This window comes from Acipenser ruthenus, chromosome 5 (assembly GCF_902713425.1).
Source record: "Acipenser ruthenus chromosome 5, fAciRut3.2 maternal haplotype, whole genome shotgun sequence".
Taxonomy (NCBI): domain Eukaryota; kingdom Metazoa; phylum Chordata; class Actinopteri; order Acipenseriformes; family Acipenseridae; genus Acipenser; species Acipenser ruthenus.
Genome location: NC_081193.1, coordinates 4,754,170 through 4,781,779, shown reverse-complemented (window position 1 = coordinate 4,781,779; position 27,610 = coordinate 4,754,170). Strand labels below are relative to the sequence as shown.

At 39.5% G+C, this 27,610-nt stretch overlaps 1 protein-coding gene across 4 annotated transcripts in view; it reads left to right on the top strand.

The window, feature by feature from the left end:
* The window catches only part of LOC117402439 (transcription regulator protein BACH2-like), an 87,862-nt gene that overhangs the window by 22,063 nt on the left and 38,189 nt on the right, over positions 1–27,610 (top strand). The window contains exon 2 of one of the 4 annotated variants that reach the window (XM_034003573.2): positions 6,194–6,283. The exons of 2 other annotated variants lie outside the window; for them this stretch is intronic. The gene's annotated coding sequence lies outside the window, so the exon portion shown is untranslated. Of the gene's footprint in view, positions 1–6,193; positions 6,284–27,244; positions 27,310–27,610 lie in introns of those variants that run through there. One more of the 4 variants, XM_059023557.1, reaches the window with a different exon arrangement.

Sequence of the window (27,610 nt, the reverse complement as noted above, 5' to 3'; positions counted from 1 at the left end):
AGATCCGCATTACAGCACACAGCCATGTACAAAGATCCGCATTACAGCACACAGCCACGGACAAAGATCCGCATTACAGCACACAGCCACGGACAAAGATCCGCATTACAGCACACAGCCACGGACAAAGATCCGCATTACAGCACACAGCCACGTACAAAGATCTGCATTACAGCACACAGCCACGTACAAAGATCCGCATTACAGCACACAGCCACGGACAAAGATCCACATTACAGCACACAGCCACGGACAAAGATCTGCATTACAGCACACAGCCATGTACAAAGATCCGCATTACAGCACACAGCCATGTACAAAGATCCGCATTACAGCACACAGCCATGTACAAGATCCGCATTACAGCACACAGCCATGTACAAAGATCCGCATTACAGCACACAGCCACGTACAAAGATCTGCATTACAGCACACAGCCACGTACAAAGATCTGCATTACAGCACACAGCCACGGACAAAGATCCGCATTACAGCACACAGCCACGGACAAAGATCTGCATTACAGCACGCAGTATCAGGCCTTGTTTGTGACACTGCTAATCTATGCAGACAACTTTGCACGAGGTGATACCACTCTGTGTATGGTCCAGCAGAGATCAGCTGTTCTTTTTGGCTTCTTTAGCTGTGAGCTATTACAGATAAACTGGGGGATATTGTTTCAGGGGCCAGTTTTTTGCTTACAGCAAGCCGTGACATGCAGTTTCTATCAGTGCTCGGGTTAAAAATGAAGTGAGAGTGGATGAGGGGGAGGGGGGATGTGCAAAGATCAGTGTTCCATTGAATACTTTTCTAGTTTGAAATCTTACTGTGTGGCTGGAAGGTTATAAATAGGTATTTTGAATTATAATGTATCTGCACTAAATTTGATCTTGTGTAGTGAACAGAACAGAACAGAAGCCTTACGAGTGTCAACATGAAGTGTAAGGTAATTTATAGTTCTCGTTGCTTAGTGACAGCACTAGTGAAAGAGAGCAGCATCAATTACATTGCTGTTAAGTCATTTCCTAGTCGGCTTAGGAACGCCAAGCTTAACACAATAGGCAGTCCCACAGTAGCTGAAATAGATTGGACTGTAGAGCTAGACCTGCCAATACAGGAGGCTGTGTGGTCCAGTGGTTAAAGAAAAGGGCTTGTAACCAGGAGGTCCCCGGTTCAAATGCCACCTCAGCCACTGACTCATTGTGTGACCCTGAGCAAGTCACTTAACCTCCTTGTGCTCCGTCTTTCGGGTGAGACGTAATTGTAAGTGACTCTGCAGCTGATGCATAGTTCACACACCCTAGTCTCTGTAAGTCGCCTTGGATAAAGGCATCTGCTAAATAAACAAATAATAATACTTGAATTTTAATTTCATTAAAACCTTTTTTTTTGTTGTTAAGAAAATGTGAAGTGGAAGGCTTGACAGTACATTCTGTAGCCCATGAATAATCCGCACACGGCAAAGCAAAGCAAACGAGAGAACACATTCTCAGTGCATAGTGTTTAGAACATGAACTTAGGTGGTCCTGACAGGTGCTCCCACAGAAGAGATCATTGTTCAAGGTTAGATTTAACAGTTTTAAATTGCTGAGGATTTACAGCCACAAACTACACACCGCACACACACGCACGCACACACACCACACAGGTGCACCCACACACACGCGCGCGCACATACACACACACACACAGGCGTGCGCGCACGCACACACCACACAGACACGCACGCACCCCTACACACACCGCACACACCATGCACGCACGCATGCACACACACCACACACCTCTACAGCTTTCCAAGCCTCCGAACACTTCTAAGCTCCGCAGTTTCATCAGAGAATATGTTTAAGTTGCTTGCTCATTGCTTTGCTACACCCTTTACAAAGCTGGGGGACTGATTTGATTTTAGCTGAGCATTTCCACACATACAGTAAGACCCTTTGGCACACTGTTACCCTATAGAATTAAGTCATTTTGCTCCATAAAGTCGAATGAAACCTGCTGAATAATGTTATGTTAACATATTGAATTATGTCGCTTTGTAGTTTTCCATATACTAAACGAAAAACTGACACATTGAAAAATGTGACATTTCGAAATCCTGTACTACTATTATGGCTTCTGGTAGACTTTTGATTATCATTTTGTAGTTTCTTTGATTACATGATGTTAAATAAAATCTCTAAATTATGTTCATATTGTGTTGTGTTTTTTTTTTTGTTTTTTTTTTTAATTATGTCTAAATTCTAAAATTCTAGGTAATGCTAAACTTTTGGCCATAGCTGTAGGTGAAGCAACCATGTTGTGAAGTTGTTTCATTAAATGAGATATTTGGTAAGGGGTGCTGTTTATGCCAAATATTTAGCCTTCTCAGTGACTTTCTGGTATCATTTCAGTTGTCTCAGAAACCACATGCAACTGGCAGTGCCTCTTAAGTTTTTTTAATTCATTAATTTATTTTTATTGGTGGTGTCCTTACACAGATCTGTAACAATTTAGGTTTTTCAAAAGGATAATTTATTATGTGAGTTTGTGCTTGTTATTGTAATTACATTCAGAGGGAGACTGTAATGCAAACTTCAACATACTAACATTCTGTATCTTTACATACTACGTACTGTATAATTGCCACATGTACTGCAGCAGCCTGTTCTTCACATGCATCGCTCGTGTCTCTGTAATGTGTAGCAGCAGCCTGTTCTTCACATGCATCGCTCGTGTCTCTGTAATGTGTAGCAGCAGCCTGTTTTTCACATGCATCGCTCGTGTCTCTGTAATGTGTAGCAGCAGCCTGTTCTTCACATGCATCGCTCATGTCTCTGTAATGTGTAGCAGCAGCCTGTTCTTCACATGCATCGCTCGTGTCTCTGTAATGTGTAGCAGTAGCCTGTTCTTCACATGCATCGCTCGTGTCTCTGTAATGTGTAGCAGCAGCCTGTTCTCCACATGCATCGCGCGTGACTCTGTAATGTGTAGCAGCAGCCTGTTCTTCACATGCATCGCTCGTGTCTCTGTAATGTGTAGCAGTAGCCTGTTCTTCACATGCATCGCTCGTGTCTCTGTAATGTGTAGCAGCAGCCTGTTCTCCACATGCATCGCGCGTGACTCTGTAATGTGTAGCAGCAGCCTGTTCTTCACATGCATCGCTCGTGTCTCTGTAATGTGTAGCAGCAGCCTGTTCTTCACATGCATCGCTTGTGTCTCTGTAATGTGTAGCAGTAGCCTGTTCTTCACATGCATCGCTCGTGTCTCTGTAATGTGTAGCAGCAGCCTGTTCTTCACATGCATCGCGCGTGACTCTGTAATGTGTAGCAGCAGCCTGTTCTTCACATGCATCGCTCGTGTCTCTGTAATGTGTAGCAGCAGCCTGTTCTTCACATGCATCGCTCATGTCTCTGTAATGTGTAGCAGCAGCCTGTTCTTCACATGCATCGCTCGTGTCTCTGTAATGTGTAGCAGCAGCCTGTTCTTCACATGCATCGCGCATGACTCTGTAATGTGTAGCAGCAGCCTGTTCTTCACATGCATCGCTCGTGTCTCTGTAATGTGTAGCAGCAGCCTGTTCTTCACATGCATCGCTCGTGTCTCTGTAATGTGTAGCAGCAGCCTGTTCTTCACGTGCATCGCTCGTGACTCTGTAATGTGTAGCAGCAGCCTGTTCTTCACGTGCATCGCTCGTGTCTCTGTAATGTGTAGCAGCAGCCTGTTCTTCACGTGCATCGCTCGTGACTCTGTAATGTGTAGCAGCAGCCTGTTCTTCACGTGCATCGCTCGTGTCTCTGTAATGTGTAGCAGCAGCCTATTCTTCACATGCATTGCACATGTCTCTGTAATGTGTAACAATAGCCTGTTCTTCACATGCATCACTCGTGTCTCTGTAATGTGTAGCAGTCGGCTGCACTTGTCCATGTGTGCATGCTCCAGTCTGCTTTGTAAACCAGCCACTGGAAAATCATGTTCAGAGTCTGACATCGGTTTTCCACTGAGTGCTTGAAAATCTGTCACTTTCTTTTACATATGCAGTTCTTAAAAGCTGCACTGAAATGTCAGCCTGACTGGCACCTCACTGTAACTAAAAACATTAGTAAGTGAGTAAGAGCCGCCACAATTGTTTTTCCAGGACAGTTAATTGTTTTAGATCAAAACTGGACCACTATCAATACTGCGAGGCAAATGAACTCCCATCTAAGTGCCTGAGGTAATCACCAGTCAAGCCTGTCAGCTGTATGAGGGATGCTGCTGACTTTAAGAGTAGGCCCTAAACAGACAGAACTCCACATTGTTGAAGGGAGTGCATTCAGTATAGGTTGATATGAGCCTTCAGCTTGTTTCTTTGTTATTAATCTCACTGCTGTTTCTTTACATAAAAAAAAAAAAAAAAAAAAGATAGGAAGCTCATACAACTTCAGGTGCAGTGATCACAGAACATATGAATTGAAACAGAAGCATCACTGTTTTGTTTAAAATGTGAACGATTTGTATTTCACAGATGATGTTAGTTGAAAGGATGTTTACATTTACAGGTTTACTATAGCTACTGCTTTAACAGTACCTTAAATTACTGTAGTAATAAAAGGTCAGCATGGAGATGAATTTGTTTGATAGGGTCATTTTCTTCGTTGTTTTGTCATAGATATTTTCACTAGTAGTTCCTGAAGTATTTCCAAACTGGTTCTAAGTAGTCTTATGGGTAACACTTTAAAGTAATGGCCGCAAATTCATAATGAATTCCGGCTGCATACCACAGGAATAACACATGAATATCTTATACACATCCTCTGAGTTCTGAAGTAAATAATTTTGAATGCAGCCCTGTTCATTTCATTACCTGTATTTATTCCATGTTTCATGTGTATAAGGCGTGCATTCATGTATGAATTAACACTTCTCACAAAACCCCTGGTGGGTGAGTAAGAGGGTATGCTGGCTACCCGGGGCACAATCCCACGTAGTGTGAAACCACGTTCCTGGGTCCCAGCGACCCACCTCAGGATGTGGGTTGACGCGCTTTGACCCGGGTTGAGCGAGACAAAATGCATGACGGCCGATGAAATAACAAACAGCCACGCCTGTGTGAAGGTTTCACTTCTGCAAAGAATGTTGTTTTTGTTTATTCTGTTTAGCCATATTTTTGTTGCTTGAGACACACTATGAGCCAGATCGCAGCAGGGATGTAGAAACATTTGCTCTAATCAACATTTGGGCCGACAGTTCAATCCAGAGAAGCTTGGATGGAAGCGTCTGTAACAAGCTACTTCCAGGGCCTTGATACGCGTATTGTTTACTTGCGTCTGTCACCCAGGTCAACCCTGCTTTCTCAAAAGCAGTGTGAAAATCGCGTAACCGACCTGCATGACAACGGGTCCTGACCCGCGTAGGTTGTGACCTGGGTAGAGCATGCCAGTGTGAAAGGGGATTTAGACATGGGATCAACATCATTTGATACAAAGGAACATGGAATAAATACGGGCAATGAAATGAACAGGGCTGCATTCAAAACAATTTATTTCAGAACTGCTTAAGATAGCCAGGTGGGCTCCCGAGTGGCGCATCCAGTAAAGGCGCTCCACGTGGAGTGCAGGATGCGCTCTATAGTCTGGACGTCGCGAGTTCGAGTCCAGGCTATTCCTTTGCCAACCGAGGATGGGAGATTCCAGGGGGCGGCGCTTAATTGGCCCAGCGCCGCCCGGGGGGAAGGAGGGTTAGGTCGGCCAGGGTGTCCTCGGCTCACCGCACCGTCCTCGGCTTACAGGCGCCTGCGGGCTTGCCTGTAAGCTGCCCGAGAGCTGCGTTGTCCTCCGACGCTGTAGCTCTTGGGTGGCTGCATAGTGAGTCCGCAGTGTGAAAAAAAGCAGTCGGCTGACGGCACACGCTTTAGAGGACAGCGTGTGTTCGTCTTCGCCCTCCCGAGTCAGCGCAGGGGTGGTAGCGGTGAGCTGAGCATAATAAAATAATTGGCGATTTCAAATTGGGAGAGAATAATAAAAAAAATTGGCAACAACTAAATTTATAAAATAAAAAATAAATAAAAGATAGCCAGGTTAGTATTTAGTAGGAATTAATTATGAATTTGTGGCCATTATTTTAAAGTGTTACCGTATTAGGTTTGTCAGTGTGTATAAATATGCATGATGGATACCGAGGCATTGCTTTCTCAGGATAGCGCAACTGAAATACAGCATTATTGTTCCAGGTGGGCAGGGCTACCCAATTCTGAAAGTGAGTGGAAACGAACACACAGGTCCAGTGAGTCACAGGTTCACACTGTGCGACTGTGACTAAGGTGAGTTTCCAACCCAGTATCTTTGAGTCCTTTGATGTAACCAAACTAAACTGTCTCCTAACACTGAAATATGAAAGGTTAGGAATTATTCATGATATTAAATTTAGAAATCCAACGCACTTGAATGAATATCAACCGTGGTATGAAAACCGGTGTCAAATAATAAGGTCATATATTAACCGTACAGTATTTACAGCAAGTCTTTAAAAGCCAGCCTTTTTAGAGATCTGCTGGTGGGCTGGATACCCATCTGATAGAGGTGATTAGGAGTCACTCCAGGTGGTGCCCCATGCTGTAATGGTACTGTAGTCTTTGTCAAGGTAGAGATCATGGTTATCTGCGTACGGAAAAGCCCGTTCAGTTTAAGGCATCTGTGTAACTCTAATTTATACAACATAAAAAAATGTATTTGATTTACCGTATGTATTTATATAAAAAATAAAATACTGTTATGTGACACCAAAGAGGAAATTCAGACATCTGTTAACATGGAGAAGCAGTTTCTTTTTCCCCCTCTTTAAAATGCTAGCAGGCCGAGTAAAGGACTAATCATTTGCAATACTGTACCTCAGAATTTAAAAGCCTATTGCAGTTCAGAGCTGCAGAGAAACCCAGGAATCCCCAGTGGAGCCCGGAGGTTGCTTAATTGCTGTGTGGATGGCGAGTCTCGGAATGCAGTCTAGCAATCAGTTCTTAACAGGCTGAACCCATTGAACCCTCTCTCCAAACAGTACTGAGTCAGCGACTCTAGATCATGGGGTGGTGATGGAGCTCTCAGTCAGCTCAATGATGCTGCTATGCTCACCAATAGCACTCAATCCACAGTGCCCTCTAGCAGTGCTTCTGGGGTCAAGATGAACATGTGTTAGAGATGGATAATAAAATATTGATACTGAATCTCAAGTGGCTTGGAAGATATTGCAGTAAAGAGCCAGATTGTGCTTTCTTCATTCTAGTACAGTGCATTGCCCTGTGAATATATATATATATATATATATATATATATATATATATATATATATATATATATATATATATATATATATATATACACAACATACAGAGGTGGTGGAAGATTTTGCTTTAGTTTTGCTTAATAAAATGTAATGAAACCTGCTGAATAATGTTAAGTTAACATGTTGAATTAAATACCTTTTGTAGTTTTCCATATACTTAATGAAAAACTGACAAAAATTAACAAATTTGACATTTTGAAATCTAACATGAAATACTGTACAACTATTATGGCTTCAAGTAGACTTGCAATATCATTTTGTAGTTTCTTTGATTGCATGATGTTAAATGAAATATTTCAATTATGTCCATATAGTGTTTTTTGTTTTTTTTAAGTTTTGTCTGAATCTTAAAATTCTAGGTGGTGCAAAACTTTTGGCTATATCTGTACAGTGCAGTGAGAGCCAGCTTCAAGATCTTACTTTGGCTTATGCAGTTGTGGAGATTATCTGTAATGTACTTTATGTAGCTTGGTCCAGCAGTTTCAAATTCTCCCCTTCAAGAAGACAACCTTATTATGCTGCCCAACAACACAGCATTCAAGCACCTATTTCATTCCCAAGCACCAAGTACAAAGACGATTACAACATTTGAGTTTTATAAAACTGAACATATTCTTTAAAATGTCTTCAGTTTGCAGCTTTAAAGGAAAGGAAGAGATGGATTTGCAGCTGCAGTGATAATCTGATACTGTATGCCTGCAAACGGTCAGAAGATGAACTGATAAAAACAAACTACCAGGTTTTCTTTTAGCACGCAGTACACCTGCAGCAAAGTTCCTTACTTTAACTGTAGCTCAAGCAACTTGAAAGAACTGATGTAACATTGCCAGGGATACTGTTGGATTGTGCAGTCTGTCTGATCTGTGCTCATATTTCAGCACACTATCAGTGCAAGATTGCAAGCCAATTCAAACACACTGCAAGTAATGAAAGATCTGAACTAGAATAGAACCTCAACCCAAGTGGCATACAATAGCAAGGACCAATATGCTTTTTTAGATGTGCTATTACATTTGCTGTACGTGGCTGAAAACATCTAATTTTACTTTATTTATATATACTACCCTACCTGACCACTGCAGATACGGGAGCCATACAGCTTCCAAAGATATGCAGCCTTTTCCATCATAGCATACTAATGTATTTCCATAAATGTGTAATAGGTGGAAATGCTCTATTTTTCATGCATCTCTTTGTTTTCTTTAACAAAAAAAGACAGCAAAATATGTTGTGTAGGCCTATAGTTTATATTAATCTGTTAAATGCATTTGTATGCTACTAGAGCAAGCAGCACAAAATGACACTTGTACTGTGTGTCCTTTTTAAACGGTATAACTACTAGTAAGTGATGTCCACAATTAAGAAGGTTTTTTTTGTTTTTGTCCGTGTTTTCCGTACGAATACCTGGCTCTTTAAACAACTGTGATATGTTTAAGCCTTCAAATATTTATCTGTTCGTTTCCTAATTAAAAACAGAATCTAAAGCTACAGTATGCTTTAATGTTACTATCCAGAATACTTGAGTACCCCTGAATATCAACGGAGTACTCGGTCCATGTAATAACTGATCTCCAAAAAAAACCCACAATGTGTCGATACTAATGCTGTACTGAAGTGTCACATCTCAGTTTGTTTTCTGCTTGTCTTGTAAAATGGACACTCCTAATTTAAACAGTCGGTAGAGTACATTGCACCTACAGCTACAGTAGTGCAGTTTCAATGACAATCAGACTTACAGCAATCTGCAGACAACACAAGAGCTTCATCTCACTGGAATCAATTACAGGGCAGTCTAGCAGGAAAATATTGTCTCATTGAGTGAATTCAGAATATGGTGCTGCATTGTGCCTGCATTAATTGTGTTAAAAAAGAAATATATTCCCCCAGTGCTGTATGTAAAAAGTCTGACATAGCAGTATGGAATGCATTTTTATTAAAGGTGGAAAAAAAAGGTGGGCGGCAGTTGCATTTTTACAGCAGATTTCTGTGTAGAAGTAAGCTCCTATTCTCTATCCATTATCGGCACTAGTATTTCTTGTTTTTGGCTGAATTTCTGTAGTTTTTGCAGGAACAGACAGCTGTAGGGGTTTCTTGTTAAACCTGCTTTGGGTTGATTTGTTTTTAAGTTTCAGTGTCAAGGTGTTTGGTTTAATGATGAGGGATGGTTGTAGACAGAGGGGGTTGCTTGTCTGATCTTTAATCAATACAAGACACTGAAAGACCTCTAGAAAGGACGTAACCAATAGCGTTTATTATTTATTATCGAGACAGTGATATTGGATTGCGTTACAGAACAGCGGCACACTGCATTCTTCAGTTGAACAGAAAGTGGCATTGTTTGCACAGCTAGATTATTTACTGTTTGTTATAGATTGTGTTTTACTGTTTAAGTTTATAACGCAGTATACTGTATACAGTATCATTTTACATTTGTTTGGCTGCCTAAAATGTAAACTTCCACTTTTTTTTTTTTTTTTACTGAATTCTAAACCTGGTGAACATAATGTAGACCAAAATAAAGTTTTTGTTAAAACTGTTTGTATCATTTTAAATTAATGGCCGCAGATTGATATGTGTGTCAGTGTCATTGTGGTTTAAGTAGAGCAGATACAGAATACATGCTAATGGGGAACTGGGTGTTACTGTACTTAGGCAGCAACCAGGCCTCATTCAAAGAGAGACATTGTGGTGGGTCATAGGTAATCTGATTCAGTAGAAAAGTCTTCAGTGTTCTGTGATACTACTGTAGCGTAACCCATTTCCAGTTTGCCAGCACCTACAAAAGAAGAAAACACTGCAGAACTACAGTATGGACAAACTGATTGAAACTTGCTGCCCTGTGTTGAACCTGAACATAACTGTAAGATACAAGTGTGAACATAATCTTCCGATTCTTCTTCTGCTGTCTTCCTGATGTTCTATCCCTTGTATGACCTACTTGTGTCAGTACTTTTTTTTAACACGTTTTTTGCAAAAGGCTTTCCAGCACTTTAAAACAGCATTCAGTGTCTCCTTGAAAAGACATTACATTACATTTTATTTTTATTTTTATTTTTTGCTGACAGCAGCTTTTTAATTTCCAGCATGCCATAGAAATAGAGTCTGAGAGGCAGAATGGTGAAAAGGTGTTCAGAAAAGCGGAACAGCACATGTTCTCTGATTTATACTGAATTCACTCCTGGTAGGTTGAGATTTGCACAGCACAATGTGATTCTGAAGAGCGCTGTGTCTAAGGAGAGCTGGTGCTGTAGGTTCACGTTCTTTTCTCAGCTTTTTTTTTCGTTTGGAAAGTAGGTCACCTGCTGACCTCAGTGTAGTATGAGACAGCAGTTTTCAGTGTAACCAACACCTCGGCAGCAAAATCTAACTGACTCCAGGAAACAAAACCCCTGTTAACACAGAGTCCCGGTTTTACTTCTGTTTCTGCAAAACAAAACCAACCAGGTTTTACTGAAAAGAAGGGTGAGCACCATGTTCTGCAAGAAAGATCTAGCATTGTCGACACCGAACAGGATTGGCTCATATTCTTCACTTTTCTTTTACTGTGTCCTCCTAAGCAACATTTAATCGCAGTGCACAGAATATGTGAACCAATGTAAATCTGGAATAACAGGTTCTTTTAGACGTTTTAACCTGCTAAAACCAGCCCTTAAAGGCAGTGCACATCTTACTAGGTGCCCGATAAGGAGGTTAGGCAGCAGATATCTGCTGCTTGTTGATTCTAACAGACCAGAAATAGATATAAATATGTATCGCATCCCATTCCCTGTTTTTTGGAGCCTCAAAGTTGCAATGCAGGTTGCAACTTTACTACAGCACACGGTAGAGTAACAAGAAAGATGGGATTGCTAAGAATGAAAAGGTCAAAAGCCTCCAGATTGATGTCAGCGGCAGCAGAGAAAGCATTCTGCAATGTCTACAGTAGGTGACACAATTTGGGCTCCTGGCCAGAAACGAAAGGAGTAGGTAGTGCAGGAGTAGTTTACTTTGCATTGTGTTACAACATGTACTCAAGTGCTACCGAACTGATTAGATAGCATATCCTGGACCCGCTGAGAAGAGTTAGGTCACTTGCGTATTCTTGAAAAGGACGGCTGGTTTGTCTCTATGTATGGACCGCTATTTAAATGTCTTTAGTTAGAGTAGGAACATATTAAATGACTCAATTATTGGGGTCCAGAGAATTGAGTGCAGACAAACTTCTGTATGAACTTAAGTCAGACTGAGCTTTATGCAGTGGAAAATGAGGTATGGATCCCCCTGCTTGTGTCGGAACTCTCGGGTATCATTTGGCTAATGCAGTCTCAGGGCTAGTGCTGCTCTGCTATTATCCACAAATCTGACATTGCAACAGCTTACCGGTACTCTGTGAAAATGGCCTGATTGTACCCCATACAGTTCTCTGCAGTTGGGAGGTAGTTTGGGTTAGTGGACTGATGAGAGCAAAATAAGCTCTTGGGCAGAAGCAGAAATAAGGTATTGCCTAAGAAAGCAAGCTGCAGAGCCATGTGCTAGAACAAAAGAAAAACACCCACTTTGCCTTTTAAAGACCTGGAGTGTATAAACGAACGAGTACTTCCTGGTATCTGTGGTTTCCATTTTCTTTGTGGATTTCTTATTTTAATAGCAGCTCAGAATGTATTATGCTTTAACCCAATTTAATTATCAGTCTCTCTCAAGCAGCTGGCAACAAAACAAGAACGGATCTAACAAATACAATATAAACTCTTCAGGTTTCACCACAGTGGCTGAGTTAGTGCAACATTTGGATTAATAATTTGTCATTGAAGGATATTCATGATTCCTGCTTCAGTTGCTTGACAATCATGACCCTTGAGATGACCCTACTAGTAAGACATTGCTGAAGTTACACACAGTGCAGTGCTTGTAACGTTCCTGAAGTTACACACAGTGCAGTGCTTGTAACGTTCCTGAAGTTACACACAGTGCAGTGCTTGTAACGTTCCTGAAGTTACACACAGTGCAGTGCTTGTAACGTTCCTGAAGTTACACACAGTGCAGTACTTGTAACGTTCCTGAAGTTACACGCAGTGCAGTGCTTGTAACGTTGCTGAAGTTACATACAGTGCAGTGCTTTTAACATTGCTGAAATTACACACAGTGCAGTGCTTGTAACGTTCCTGAAGTTACACGCAGTGCAGTGCTTGTAACATTGCTGAAGTTACACACAGTGCAGTGCTTGTAACATTGCTGAAGTTACACACAGTGCAGTGCTTGTAACATTGCTGAAGTTACACACAGTGCAGTGCTTGTAACGTTGCTGAAGTTACATACAGTGCAGTGCCTGTACTCTAGACTGAGTAGAATGGTAGGTTAAACAGAGTAGCCTTCTGGTCCTTATTACAATCTAAATGCATGCAAACAATTCCCAATGGAAAAGATGAATAACATAGTATTTAATCTTTTTTCACGGTTTCTGTTAAGTTATTTTTGTGTTCCAATTTAATATCCCACAAAATAAACAGATTTGGCCAATGCCTCTCTGCATATTGTCTGTGACTAATTTGTTAACAAAAAAGTATGATAACACCATCCTTTTCTAAGTGATTTTCATAATCTGCTGATTGCAATGGGAAACCATGTTACTGCGGGAGACAAGGTGTGCAATCTGGTGACTGGTGAACCAGGTGCTTATTTAAACAGAGATTGCATGTACAGTATATACAGCGGGACAGGTACTTAGTGTACATCCCTACTGTGGTTGCAAAGGGATAGCATAGCCAGTGCTTCTTAATTCTATGCCAGGTGGCTGTGTAAACCAGCTTCTCTTGAGTGTCTGAGCTGTGGCATAAACAAGTGACCTGATGCAATACACCCCAGTGCTTTGAACCAGGGACTTGTTGCGCACACACCCCAGGGGCTTATTGGATATACCAGCACTGCACTTTTCAAAAGCTTTAATAAACCTCATGAGATACAGAAATACATTAAAAACAAACAAACTACGTACTAAAAAGTAGCAAAGAGATTATGAATGGCTTGTGAGGCGCTAGGGTTACTGAATTATTTTTTCCCCCACATTGTCTTATTATGGTTGGCCTTTCAAGCAAGAGCTACAGATCAAAAAGATGCATTTTGCATAGAAAATGGTTTCTGAAAATGCACTTCACCATCATTATGGCTGTTCTGTAGTATCTGAGGTGCCGGATCTCTTCCAAGGACAGAGCAAGAAAGAGGCTGAAGTAAGTGTATACTGTACCTTCCTTGAAGCTGAGGCTATTGGCTGCTATAGTAGGAATGTACCTGTTAAGAAATTGTAATACCCTCAGAAAGTTAAATAACTTTCTGAGTTTTTTCAGATTGTAAACACAATGATACGTATTTAAAGAATGTATTCAAAGGCAGCATTTCTCACAGCGCTAATAGTTGTCGAATGAGTTGGAGACTGTTGAGCGATGTGATCTAGATTAATTGCACTGCAGTGAGATAATTTCAGTCAGTAGGATAGATCATGTCTAGCAGGAGTGTATGACATCAATACCTGGCGCGAAGTGCCAAACATTTCATTGTCTCTGAGTTAATACAGGCACATGCTGGAAAAGATTAGTGTGTCTCTACAGGGCGCTGTTTAATTGTGTTTAATAAATAATCACCTGCTTTAAAATGAAAAAGTACATATGCAAAGTTTTCTCTTTTCCTGTAAGAATAATTTAAATCTATGCATCTAAATGTGGATTTGCAAATTCGTGCCAGTTCTCACCAATTTTGTAAAGTATATGCAGTCAAAAAAGATTTGCGGGAATCTTCAGAAAAGTTTCCAATTAACATGTATACCATTCTATAATATTTTATAACTTTTTTTTTCCTTTTTTTTAAAGTAATGCTTTATTATAGCATGTGCACAAGCAAAGTCAGATTTTAGGAGATGGAAATATTAATTGTATATAACTACCAAAAAACACCATAGTTGTTGTTATGACATGCATAATTAATGATAAATGCAGAGATTTTAATAGAAGGCTCGGTTCACAGAACTTTCATTTTAAGTGGACTAGAATGGCTGAAGTTCTGATATCGATTCATGTATAGTAAATGAACAAGCATGCCTCTCAAATGTATTTATATCTGAATTATGAAACCTTACTTACCTAAACCCTTTCTGCTCTTGGGATGGGAATAACAGGCTTGCTGGAGAATCCAGAGATTCCAGTGGAAAAACAAGGGGTCAAAACAAAGTGACGTGAGGATCCCTAATTCAGCTTCTGGTGATGCCTTAATTGTTATCAGAGGGGTTAGCATGGACTGGAAATGAATTTGCAAGTGTAGCTGTTGCTGTATGTCTTGAATTCTATTCAGTAAAGCGAGAATATACAGTACACCCCTGTACAATATACCGTTGCTAATTCTGTACTCTAGAATGCTATAGAATCAATTTGAGAGTATTCACATAAATCTAGGTGATTCAAGGCTCGCATCTTATACAAAAAAATACATAGATTGAGAAGAAAGAAGCAAATGCAATTCATTTGCAAGGTGCTGTTTTTTTTTCTTTTACTTTTAACTGAGTAGCCTTCATTACTTTGCCAGTCTCACAATTTATCAGTGGCCCTAGTCATATCTATAGAAAAACAACAATGTGCTAAAACCTAACCTTTAGAACAAGGTTTCTCAGTTTGAAAGCTGTCTTGTCAAGAGCTCTCGTTGTCCTTTGTTTGACCTTTGTTCTATTATGTCATAAGAACCAGGTATCCTACTACAGCTATTCATGCATGTATTTGTTCCCATATTGTAAAATTAAGCACATTTTTGTCTTTGAGTTCAATACATTTCCAGTAGCCTGATTCACAACAGATAAACCCCCAGTTTGTGCAAGAATGAGTCATCAGTGTATCACTTTCAGCTCACAGATCTATAAGACATTTTCCCATGCATATACCAGTACTCCTGTGTTGTTACATTGCTTTAATTAGATAGATGCATTAACTCATTCTCATAACAGAAGTTAGGTCTTTTCATATAATATATATATATAGGCTTGCTACTTTTTTTATTTTAATCGGTAAAGGTGACCAAATGTTATTTCAACTAGAATGTTGGTAACCATGGTTTTGTTGCTTGTTGAATATGATAAAGGGGTTTCGCTAAATGAGACGTTTTTCAGTGGCATAAAAAGTCTGGTGGGTTTTTTTTATACATAAAGGTCGATTTCACCGATTCTCTGCTTCAATAGTAAAATTACTGATTTAACAGAACATCAGCCTGCAAGGATTTCTAGAGAACTCCATAACCGGTCATCTGTGACTGCTATGCAATGGGAGTCTTATTTCCATCCCTGCATTTAGGACTTCAGGCTGGTATTCAACCCCATTTCCTCTGATTGTCCCTTGACGATGTTTCGCGCAAAGTTTAAACTGTAAGCAGATGATAGTAGTTACTTTGGAATACATTCAAAAGGATGAAATGGATTTGTGTACGTCGTACTTCTTTACGAGGCTGCTAATATATTGGTATTGCGGAATGTTTTACTGTTAACTACAGATACCGCCCAAGCAAGATACAAAACGTTTCAGAAAGAAAAGACACAATCCCATCAGTGTGTATACCATCACTCTCTTCTGCATCCAAAGCTCCCCTTTGAACGCAGGCTGTGGTCCTCACATTGTGTCAACGCAGTCCACAGCCTCTCATTTTTTGATTCAAAATGAATTCCATGGCTGCGATTGCATGCCTACGGTGATGTCTGCTGTTGTAATAATATTTGACTGGACTTGTTTTTGAGTCATTCAGTCACACAGGGTGTAGGCAGCTGAGCACAGCAATAAAAAAATAACATAATTGCAGGTGAGAAAGAATGCAGTACTGGAAATGCCTGTAGCTGTAGTTGCAGAATATTGATACAAGTGGTTAAAATGAAGACACAAATCATTCTGGTAGATATTCTTCCTCAGTTTCAGTAATTCACTTCACATGACTGTATAATAAATGCATACTATGCGTAGGTTTTTATTAAGTGCAACTTTGAGGCTTGGAGTGGTTTAGTAGTTTATTTAAAGAAGCACCTTTCAATAATTCAAGTGTAAAGTCAACTCTGTAGAACAATGTAAATGTAAATGCAAACGGAAAGTTTTGTGAACCAGTGCTTCTGTCCCTGCATGACTGTCATTGTGACGCTGCGGCTCAGGAATTGAAAAGAATCAGCAGCTTAACGTGTGACCCCAGACCACTTTCTTTTGTTTATTTTGTTAACAAAAAAGTTTTGAGTCATTTTCTCATTCACACTTCTGGCGTAAACATAGGTTTTTGTGGTAAGCCATTAATTATCCACGACATTGCTGTTGTGTAGACTGTGTAGACTCTGTAATTGTTCAGTCATGAAAACTGCCCAGCTATCAGATAACGGTGTTCCATTATTTTCAGTCATGGCTTTTTGAAACACTTATTTGAATCTAGCTAGATTTAAATGTTAGCTCCTTTTGCTAGTTTTATTATGGGAATGCATTAACCTTTAATTAATTTGGACAATGTCCACATAACCATGGGTCTCTGGTTATGTACAATATATATATATATATATATATATATATATATATATATATATATATATATATATTACACACACACACAGTGGTTTGCAGAAGTATTCACCCCCCTGCAAAGTTTTCACATTTTGTTTTGAATTCCAAATAATGTATGCACAGTTTTTCAAACAAACTTTTTTTATTCAAAGCTGTAGTGGTTAAACTGAACACTGTTATATGAGGAGGAGGTTAAATGTCAGCTAAACTTGCAAAGAAAATGTACAAAATGAAATTTACTGGTTGCATAAGTATTCAGCCCCTTAAGTCAGTACTTGGTAGCACCTTTTGCAGCAATTCCTGCTATGAGTCTTTTTGGATAGGTCTCTACTAGCTTTGCACAGTAGGATGGTGACATTTTTGCCCATTCTTCACTGGAAAATTGCTCCAGTTCTGATAAGTTTGTTGGGGATCGTCGATGGACTGCAATCTTCGTCTCGCCATAAATTTTCGATTGGATTCAAGTCAGGACTTTGACTGGGCCACTAAAGAACATTAATTCTCTTCTTGTTCAACCACTCCAGTGTGGCTTTGGCTTTGTGCTTCGGGTCATTGTCCTGCTGAAATGTGAATTTCCTCACCAGAGCTGACTCATACAGGTTTTCCTCAAGGATTCGCCTGTACTTTGCACCATCCATTCTCCCCTCTGTCCTGACAAGCGTCCCAGTCCCTGCTGAAGAGAAGCATCCGCATAACATGATGCTGCCACCACCATGCTTGACAGTTGTGATGGTGTTAACTGGGTGATGTGCAGTGTTGGGCTTGCGCCAGGTATTTAAACTGAAAAGTTCAATTTTTGTCTCGTCTTTCCACAAAACCTTTTTCCACAGTCTGCAGTATCATCTACATGCTTTTTCGCAAAATCCATACGTGCTTTAAGATGAGGCTTTTTGAGTAATGGCTTCTTTCTTGCCATACATAAATAAATATTGACTTTATATACTTTGTTTAAATATAGCTGATACAACATCAGTAAATAAATAAATAACAGAAAATATTTTTTACTTTGATACTGTATAGTTAGCAAAGTTTTTCTCTGTCTCTGTCTGGTTTGCCACTGCTGCATAATCCAGTTTATATCCCACCCGTCATATTTGTTTTCGTCAAGTTGAATTTGTTTGAATTTCAGAAACTCAGAAAACAGTGACAGTGATGTTTTAATCCCTATTTTAGTGTTTGGAGCATCTTTCATTTGTAGTATGTTTTGTAATTAATTTTCTGTTAACTCTCAGAATTGGTGTTCAGTCATTTTCTCATGTGAAGAGTGCTGGGGAGAAAGGCATTCCTTTGAAAAGGGGCAGAACTGACAGTGATGTGAACCAATCACATGACAGACGGAGACTATTGCCCGATGGTGTAAGGATGTTAGGGCAATAGTTCAATCAATTTTTCCTCCTATGAAGAGGTTTTAACTAATCACAGGCCAGGATTTCCAATCACTGATTCATATATATATATATACAGTGCCTTGCAAAAGTATTCAGACCCCTGACCAATTCTCTCATATTACTGAATTACAAATGGTACATTGAAATTTTCTTTTGTTTGATATTTTATTTTAAAACACAGAAACTCAAAATCAATTATTGTAAGGTGACATTGGTTTTATGTTGGGAAATATTTTTAAGAAAAATAAAATACTGAAATATCTTGCTTGCATAAGTTTTCAACCCCCACACATTAATATTTGGTAGAGCCACCTTTCGCTGCAATAACAGCTTTAAGTCTTTTGGGGTAAGTATGTACCAGCTTTGCACACAGTGATTTTGGCCCATTCTTCTTGGCAGATTTGCTCCAGGTTGTTCAGGTTGGTTGGACGACGCTTGTGGACCGCAATTTTCAAATAGTGCCACAGATTCTCAATGGGATTGAGATCAGGACTTTGACTGGGCCACTGTAGGACATTCACCTTTTTGTTCTTGAGCCACTCCAATGTTGCTTTGGCCTTGTGCTTGGGATCATTGTCCTGCTGAAAGGTGATTTTCCTCCCAAGCTTCAGTTTTTTAGCAGACTGAAGCAGGTTCTCTTGCAGTATTTCCCTGAAGTTCACTTTCTTGTTTTTAAGCCACTCCAGTGTCGCTTTGGCTGTGTGCTTGGGGTCATTGTCCTGCTGAAAGGTGAATCTCCGTCCCTGTCTTAGGTCTTTTACAGACTGAAGCAGGTTTTCCTAAAGGAATTGCCTGTATTTAGCTCCATCCATATTGCCCTCTACCCTGACAAGCTTCCCAGTCCCTGCCGATGAAAAGCATCCCCATAGCATGATGCTGCCACCACCATGCTTCACAGTAGGGATGGTGTTACCTGGGTAATGGGCTGTGTTGGGTTTGCGCCAGACATAATGCTTTGCATTTAGGCCAAATAGTTCAATTTTTGTTTCATCGGCCACAGAATCTTTTGCCACATCTTTCAGAGTCTCCGCCTTTTTGCAAATTCCAAGCGGAATTTTACATGGGCTTTTTTTCAGAAATGGCTTCCTTCTTGCCACTCTTCCATACAGATTTGTGGAGTACCTGGTCTTCATGGTAGTATATTTGCTTTGAATGCAATACCCAACTGTGGGACCTTACAGAGACAGGTGTGTTTAATCTGAAATCATGTGAACCACTTTTATTGCACACCATTTAACTTATTGTGTGAATTCTGAAGACAATTGGTTGCACCTGAGCTTATTTAGGAGTGTCATAGCAAAGGAGGTGAATACTTATCTAATGAAGACTTTTCAGGTTTTTATTTTTAATAAATTTTTGCCCCCCCCCCCCCCCCCCCCCCATTTCTTTCACACATTGAAGTAGGTTGTGTAAATCAAGGAAAAAAGGAAAAACATTGAAATGCATCAAGATTTCAGGTTGTAACACAACAAACTGTGAAAACGTCCAAGGGGGGTGAATACTTACTATAGGCATTGTGTGTGTGTATATACTGTATATATATATATATATATATATATATATATATATATATATATATATATATATATATATATATATATATATATATGTATATATGTGTGTGTGTGTGCCTCGCATATAAAAAGGTCACAAACTCACCTCAAGATTTGGCTTCAGCTTCCATCGCAGCTGCTCTCCTGCCTTTCTCTGTGTTATTTGAAACTCTGTCCAGACCATTCACATCATTAGTTTGTGCTCAGTCCTCTAGTTTCAAGATGACACTTTCGATGCAGAAATTCACAATAAATGAACAATAAATTAAATTAAATGTAGGACTATATTACACTGGTATATATCATGGGAACTGCACTGCCCGTCGTGGTTTATACATATATACAGTGCCTTGCGAAAGTATTCGGCCCCCTTGAACTTTGCGACCTTTTGCCACATTTCAGGCTTCAAACATAAAGATATGAAACTGTAATTTTTTGTGAAGAATCAACAACAAGTGGGACACAATCATGAAGTGGAACGAAATTTATTGGATATTTCAAACTTTTTTAACAAATAAAAAACTGAAAAATTGGGCGTGCAAAATTATTCAGCCCCTTTCAGTGCAGCAAACTCTCTCCAGAAGTTCAGTGAGGATCTCTGAATGATCCAATGTTTACCTAAATGACTAATGATGATAAATAGAATCCACCTGTGTGTAATCAAGTCTCCGTATAAATGCACCTGCACTGTGATAGTCTCAGAGGTCCGTTTAAAGCGCAGAGAGCATCATGAAGAACAAGGAACACACCAGGCAGGTCCGAGAAACTGTTGTGGAGAAGTTTAAAGCCGGATTTGGATACAAAAAGATTTCCCAAGCTTTAAACATCCCAAGGAGCACTGTGCAAGCGATAATATTGAAATGGAAGGAGTATCAGACCACTGCAAATCTACCAAGACCTGGCCGTCCCTCTAAACTTTCAGCTCATACAAGGAGAAGACTGATCAGAGATGCAGCCAAGAGGCCCATGATCACTCTGGATGAACTGCAGAGATCTACAGCTGAGGTGGGAGACTCTGTCCATAGGACAACAATCAGTCGTATACTGCACAAATCTGGCCTTTATGGAAGAGTGGCAAGAAGAAAGCCATTTCTTAAAGATATCCATAAAAAGTGTCGTTTACAGTTTGCCACAAGCCACCTGGGAGACACACCAAACATGTGGAAGAAGGTGCTCTGGTCAGATGAAACCAAAATCGAACTTTTTGGCAACAATGCAAAACGTTATGTTTGGCGTAAAAGCAACACAGCTCATCACCCTGAACACACCATCCCCACTGTCAAACATGGTGGTGGCAGCATCATGGTTTGGGCCTGCTTTTCTTCAGCAGGGACAGGGAAGATGGTTAAAATTGATGGGAAGATGGATGGAGCCAAATACAGGACCATTCTGGAAGAAAACCTGATGGAGTCTGCAAAAGACCTGAGACTGGGACGGAGATTTGTCTTCCAACAAGACAATGATCCAAAACATAAAGCAAAATCTACAATGGAATGGTTCACAAATAAACATATCCAGGTGTTAGAATGGCCAAGTCAAAGTCCAGACCTGAATCCAATCGAGAATCTGTGGAAAGAACTGAAAACTGCTGTTCACAAATGCTCTCCATCCAACCTCACTGAGCTCGAGCTGTTTTGCAAGGAGGAATGGGCAAAAATTTCAGTCTCTCGATGTGCAAAACTGATAGAGACATACCCCAAGCGACTTACAGCTGTAATCGCAGCAAAAGGTGGCGCTACAAAGTATTAACTTAAGGGGGCTGAATAATTTTGCACGCCCAATTTTTCAGTTTTTTATTTGTTAAAAAAGTTTGAAATATCCAATAAATTTCGTTCCACTTCATGATTGTGTCCCACTTGTTGTTGATTCTTCACAAAAAATTACAGTTTCATATCTTTATGTTTGAAGCCTGAAATGTGGCAAAAGGTCGCAAAGTTCAAGGGGGCCGAATACTTTCGCAAGGCACTGTATGTATATATGAGATCCGATTTAAAAAATGTGGTTTATTAAAAATATTAGACTTGCTAGAACTACTGTACATTTTATATAGGGTAAGACATTGCATCAAATGAGCAAACATGATCAGATTTGACTGAAGAGTTTCGTGCTTGTACTTCGAGTGAAGTGAAGAAAACATTGAGACACTCCTTACTGGAATAAAAACAAAAAATACAGCAGCTACCATGGTGCATCATGCAGGGGTTGTTGCAGTAACCTTTTAATACATTTGCATAACAGAACGCTTTTAAAGGGTACTGGCTGAGGAGTTTGGGCTGTAGGCAAACTGGAGTGGATTAGGTCATTTAAAAATCCCCCTTCAGGATGAAACACAGCTATTCGGTAGGATGCATCATCTAATATTCAAGGGGTGTCCTGCCTCAGCTCAGAAACACGATCTTCCATTTTCCTCATAGCATACCACAGCTGGTGCCATTGAAACAACCTTTACTGTCATCGAAGATGCTTACCCTAATGGGCAACATAAAAATAATCTCCTTTTCCACTCCCCATAGACCTCCCAGTAACATAATTATACACCAGTGTGCATCGCACATACTGTATGCCCTGTTTAAATTGGGGATTATGGATATGATGTGTTCTAATAACTTTGTGACATGATGAGACACCTATAGGACAAGAAGCAGTAAAAACATTACAATTAAATCATTGTTTTTTTTTATATATAGTTCTATTTTATAACAGCACTGTTTTAATACACCACTACCTTCCTTATGGTGTTAGTGACAGGGAGCAAATACGCATGAAGCAGCCTGGCTTGGGAAAATCAATCCAATAACACAGCATACAGCCCATTGAGTGAGAGCACAGTATAAGGTAGACCTTCAGTACATCTTGCGTCACTAGTGAACAGCAGTAGAAAACTTTGAATGCGTGGTCTCTAAAGAAGTCTAAGAGGGTGGTGGAAAAGAAGACCTTTTGGGTGGAGGGCATCATGTTATTCAGAGCTAATAAACCGCCTCTGATATGAATTCTATCACACAGTCTTTGCACTTCTCTTAACTAGGGGAACAGTTTATTGCATTATCATTCAGTCTGCTGTGAGGCTCATCCAGTTTCCAGTAGTCATATCAGGGGGCTAGAGAGATGGAGAGGTGAATAAAATGCTTTTGGATGCAGTACCATTCATCGCCAGCAGTGAGAATCAATCATGCCTTCCAAGAACCGAGCCGTGCTGTAAAAGGAACTGGTTTGTGTGCAGACATCCTACATGGAACTGCAGCCAGCTTTGTGCTGCAAATAGCACAGCCTGTCTCTCCTGGCTTTCTTTCCTTCTTCCTTTCTTTTCAGAGAGGAATACAATCATTTTAACAGTATAAAACTGCCGCAACTGTTTAATTTTTTGTAGGAGTATCCAAGTGTAAAAATACATTTTTTAAAAGGTTGTGTTGAGAAATCTATATTGCATAGGTTTTGTTTGGTTGGGCATTACCGTAGTCATCTCTGCAAAAAGTGTGAATCTTTTTTTTTTTTTTTTATATCCTTTTTATATTAGAAACTATAAGTAAAAAGAGCTGCATCATGGGTTCGTTTTTTTTTCTGCTACAATGAATGTTTTACAATAAAATAATATTTTCTTTATATTATGACTCAGGAACAAACATGAGGAATTATTACTTGTCATTTAAAGTAGTCTCTGTTTATTTATTGCTGCTAGCATAGACATGCTTGGGAGCCTATTAATTTGCGGCATGCGATGCGTTTTATTACAAGATACAAGCCGTGCACACTCTGTGATGAACTAGTAACTGTGATCATGCCTTGTTTCAGTTCGCCTGATTGGAGACTGTGTTGAACTGACATGCTTCCCTGACAATGTCAGAAAGACCTTTTTGAGCGTCCCTGCTCATGAACAGAGACACAAGAAGTAAAGGATCATAGGGAAAAATAATTGACCAGGGTTCTAGAAACATTATCTCTATTATTTATATCAGCAAGTGCCATGGAACATTTAACAAATGCTTAGTAGACGGGACCTATGTTTCAATGAACTGCATATCCATCAGCACAGCACCCACAACCCCCCACACACATTTAGCTATACTGTAAATAGTACAGAAAATATAGATGGTCCACATTATAAAAGTTATCATTTGGCCGTATGTGTGCGTATATATTTATATATATATATATAATTGATGGGCTTCAGCGATTTACAGGAAAATAATTCCATCTAGGGTTTCTGTGACGTCATAAATTACGAGACCGAAGGTCAAGTAATTTATAAACTGTCACAGAAACCCAAGATGGAATTATTTTCATGTAACTCAATGAAGAGGCCCATCTATTATTTTTTATATTACATGGATACCCTTGTGATGCTAATATTAAAGAAGACATTGTTCAGCAGTACAGTTGGGTTCTTTTAAACGTAGTGTTTCAGTTTTGTACAGACGTTCTATATCATTATCCGTTAGTGCTTCAGCTTTATTTGGATGATTGCCTTTACCTTGTTTTAATTTCCCGTTCCTCTCCAGTTTCTCTGAGATACGAATGTACCAGCTTTACATCATTATTTTTTAACGTATTCTCATTTTGTTGATCATTAATGAACATTTCTGTACTGTGGGTGTTGTCGAATGATTGAAAACGAGACATTTTGTGTTTGAATTGAAAGTGATGGTCTCGAGGAGTCGAATGGGTCAAAGTTCAAGTATATTTTCCTCTAGAGGAATTATCACTTTTTGACGTCACTACTGTGGTATTATGCCTTTTTTTCAAATGGCTCAGGATGCAAATATAGCCTCCATGTATTTTATATATATATATATATATATATATATATATATATATATATATATATATATATATATATATATATATATATATATATATATATAATAAATGGTCATTCATAACATACTTTTATTTAGAGGTGCTTATGAATAATGAAGTGGGTGACATCAACGGTCAGTGGAGCAGACAAAGTTTATGATACATACAATAACGTTTATACAGGTATGGTGGTGAAGCATTCTAAACTGCTGATTTATGACACTACAATATCAGGCGGGTGGATAATGCAAATGAATATTCCTTTGTTGAAATATGAAAAACAGAAATAAGTTTAGCACCTGGATATTAAACCACAAAGTGTAATGCAACATTTAAAGCAGAAATGAAAGCAGTATAATTATAGTAATGAATGAGAGGCTAACATTCTTTAAGTGTGCAGTTTGTTACTGAATCACTAAAACTTCCAGACTGTAATTTGTCTATTATTCATGCTTTGTAGGCTTGGTTTTTAGTTCTAGAATGATTGACTTCATTAGTATCAGGTAAAAAAAAAAAACATATACACCCACCCCTTGTTATATCGCCCCTCGCTATACTGTGGATTCGGATATAAGAACATAAGAAAGTTTACAAACGAGAGAAGGCCATTCAGCCCATCTTGCTCATTTGGTTGTTAGTAGCTTATTGATCCCCGAATCTCATCAAGCAGCTTCTTGAAGGATCCCAGGGTGTCAGCTTCAACAACATTACTGGGGAGTTGGTTCCAGACCCTCACAATTCTCTGTGTAAAAAAGTGCCTCCTATTTTCTGTTCTGAATGCCCCTTTATCTAATCTGCATTTGTGACCTCTGGTCCTTGTTTCTTTTTTCAGGTCAAAAAAGTCCCCTGGGTCGACATTGTCTATACCTTTTAGGATTTTGAATGCTTGAATCAGATCACCGCATAGTCTTCTTTGTTCAAGACTGAATAGATTGTTCTTTTAGCCTGTCTGCATACGACATGCCTTTTAAACCCAGGATAATTCTGGTTGCTCTTCTTTGCACTTTTTCTAGAGCAGCAATATCCTTTTTGTAACGAGGTGACCAGAACTGACCACAATATTCTAAGTGAGGTCTTACTAATGCATTGTAAAGTTTTAACATTACTTCCCTTGATTTAAATTCAACACTTCTCATAATATGTCCGAGCATCTTGTTGGCCTTTTTTATAGCTTCCCCACATTGTCTAGATGAAGACATTTCTGAGTCAACATAAACTCCTAGGTGTTTTTCATAGATTCCTTCTTCAATTTCAGTATCTCCCATATGATATTTATAATGCTCATCTTTATTGCCTGTGTGCATTACCTTACACTTTTCTCTATTAAATGTCATTTGCCATGTGTCTGCCCAGTTTTGAATGCTGTCTAGATCATTTTTTTATATTGGACCCCGACACCCACGATATATTGAGTGGGTGGTGTATTTAGGCGCTCAACATTTCAACTCTCCAAACCATAGACTCTCCACATGCCTCAACCCTATACTGCAAGCGTTTCCCTCTCCACATGCCTCAACCCTATACTGCAAGCATTTCCCTCTCCACATGCCTCAACCCTATGCTGAAGAGACCTCTCTGGAGGAGAGGAGAAGATAGTTTGGTTTCCATACCCATCTAATCCTAGTTCTCAGCAAAAGTACTCATTAGAGCAAAGTATGGTGGAAGATTTACAATATGAATGCTACCCAATAAGAACAGGCCTAGACCACTGGGTTCTTTTCCCAGGGTCCCCCCTAAAACCAGTAGAGAGCAATGACGTGCTGGCATCACATCTCATCTAATCCCCTCAGGAATCCCGTGTGACAGATTTATGGATTTCAGCAGCAGCATCAGCACTAAGTTAGTGAGTCACTCTTTAACACACCACACAGCTGTCCCTCTCCATTGAGAATGAACTGACCAGCAGTGCTCTAGATATCATAAGAAATTGGGCATGTAAATTTGAAGGGGAGATAAAAAGAAACAAAAAAAAACCTGATTGGTTGCACATGCAAGATTGTAGGCAGATGAAAGGTCAAACTGTACGTCCCTGTTCAGGATGTTATGTAGTCAAGGATGATATGGAAATGTCACAGCACCATTCTATGTTAAGCTGTTTTTTTATGCAAGATACAATCTATTATAATTAAGAAACAGTTTTTTCTTTTTTGCTAAATCTCTTAGCCATATGCAAACTGGTGATGATACAGCAGTGTGACAAAAAGGCTATTCTCACAGTGCACAAAAAACAACCATTTCATTCAATGATGAAGTTCATATACCAGCTTAATCTCCATATATTCTCTGAAGCTACACAGATAACAGGCAATGGGAATGTCTGTTTCTTTTTGTAAAATAATCCACAGACTAGGCAGGTGTGTAAATATAGATTTCAACATTCATGCGACAGGCTTAAGTATTGGTCTGAATGTTTTGTAAGAAGTTTTCAAATGAGAAACTAATTTCTAACCTTCTCTCATTTAACCCGAGTGAACCCCGATGTGACTTTGCCACATGAAAAAACAAGTTTTACTTTCACTGTGCTCTCATTCCTTCCTCCAGATCAGGGCTCAGACTCCTCATTTGGGGGCATTTGCGGTTTTAGTTTATTGCAGCGTGACACACATTTCAGATGTCTGTCTTTCTTTGTTTTACTGTTTCATTTAGATATTCGTCAAGTGAAATGTGAACAACATGAGGATTCGATGAGCTTTGTGTCATGCTTTAGACTGGTTTGAATATTTCAAGAAAGAGAAGCTGGTGAGGACTGTCACTTTTTTTTTTTTTACACCCCCTCTTATGTTTTCTTGTTTAAATATAACTTAAAGTTAAAATTACTGGGGACTCCCACAACATAATTCCATTAAGGTTCGCACTGGAGTCCTTGTTCTGTGCAGAGGTGTTAATGGGAGGTATGAATTGTCTTTTTTAGTGGGCACATGAATGCTGTAGCTTTAAATAGACACAGAACCACACAAAACAAAACACTGATATTTACATCAAATTTGATGCACACGATGGAAGAGTCAGCTGGAGCCACAGAGAGTTTAAGGTGTATTTT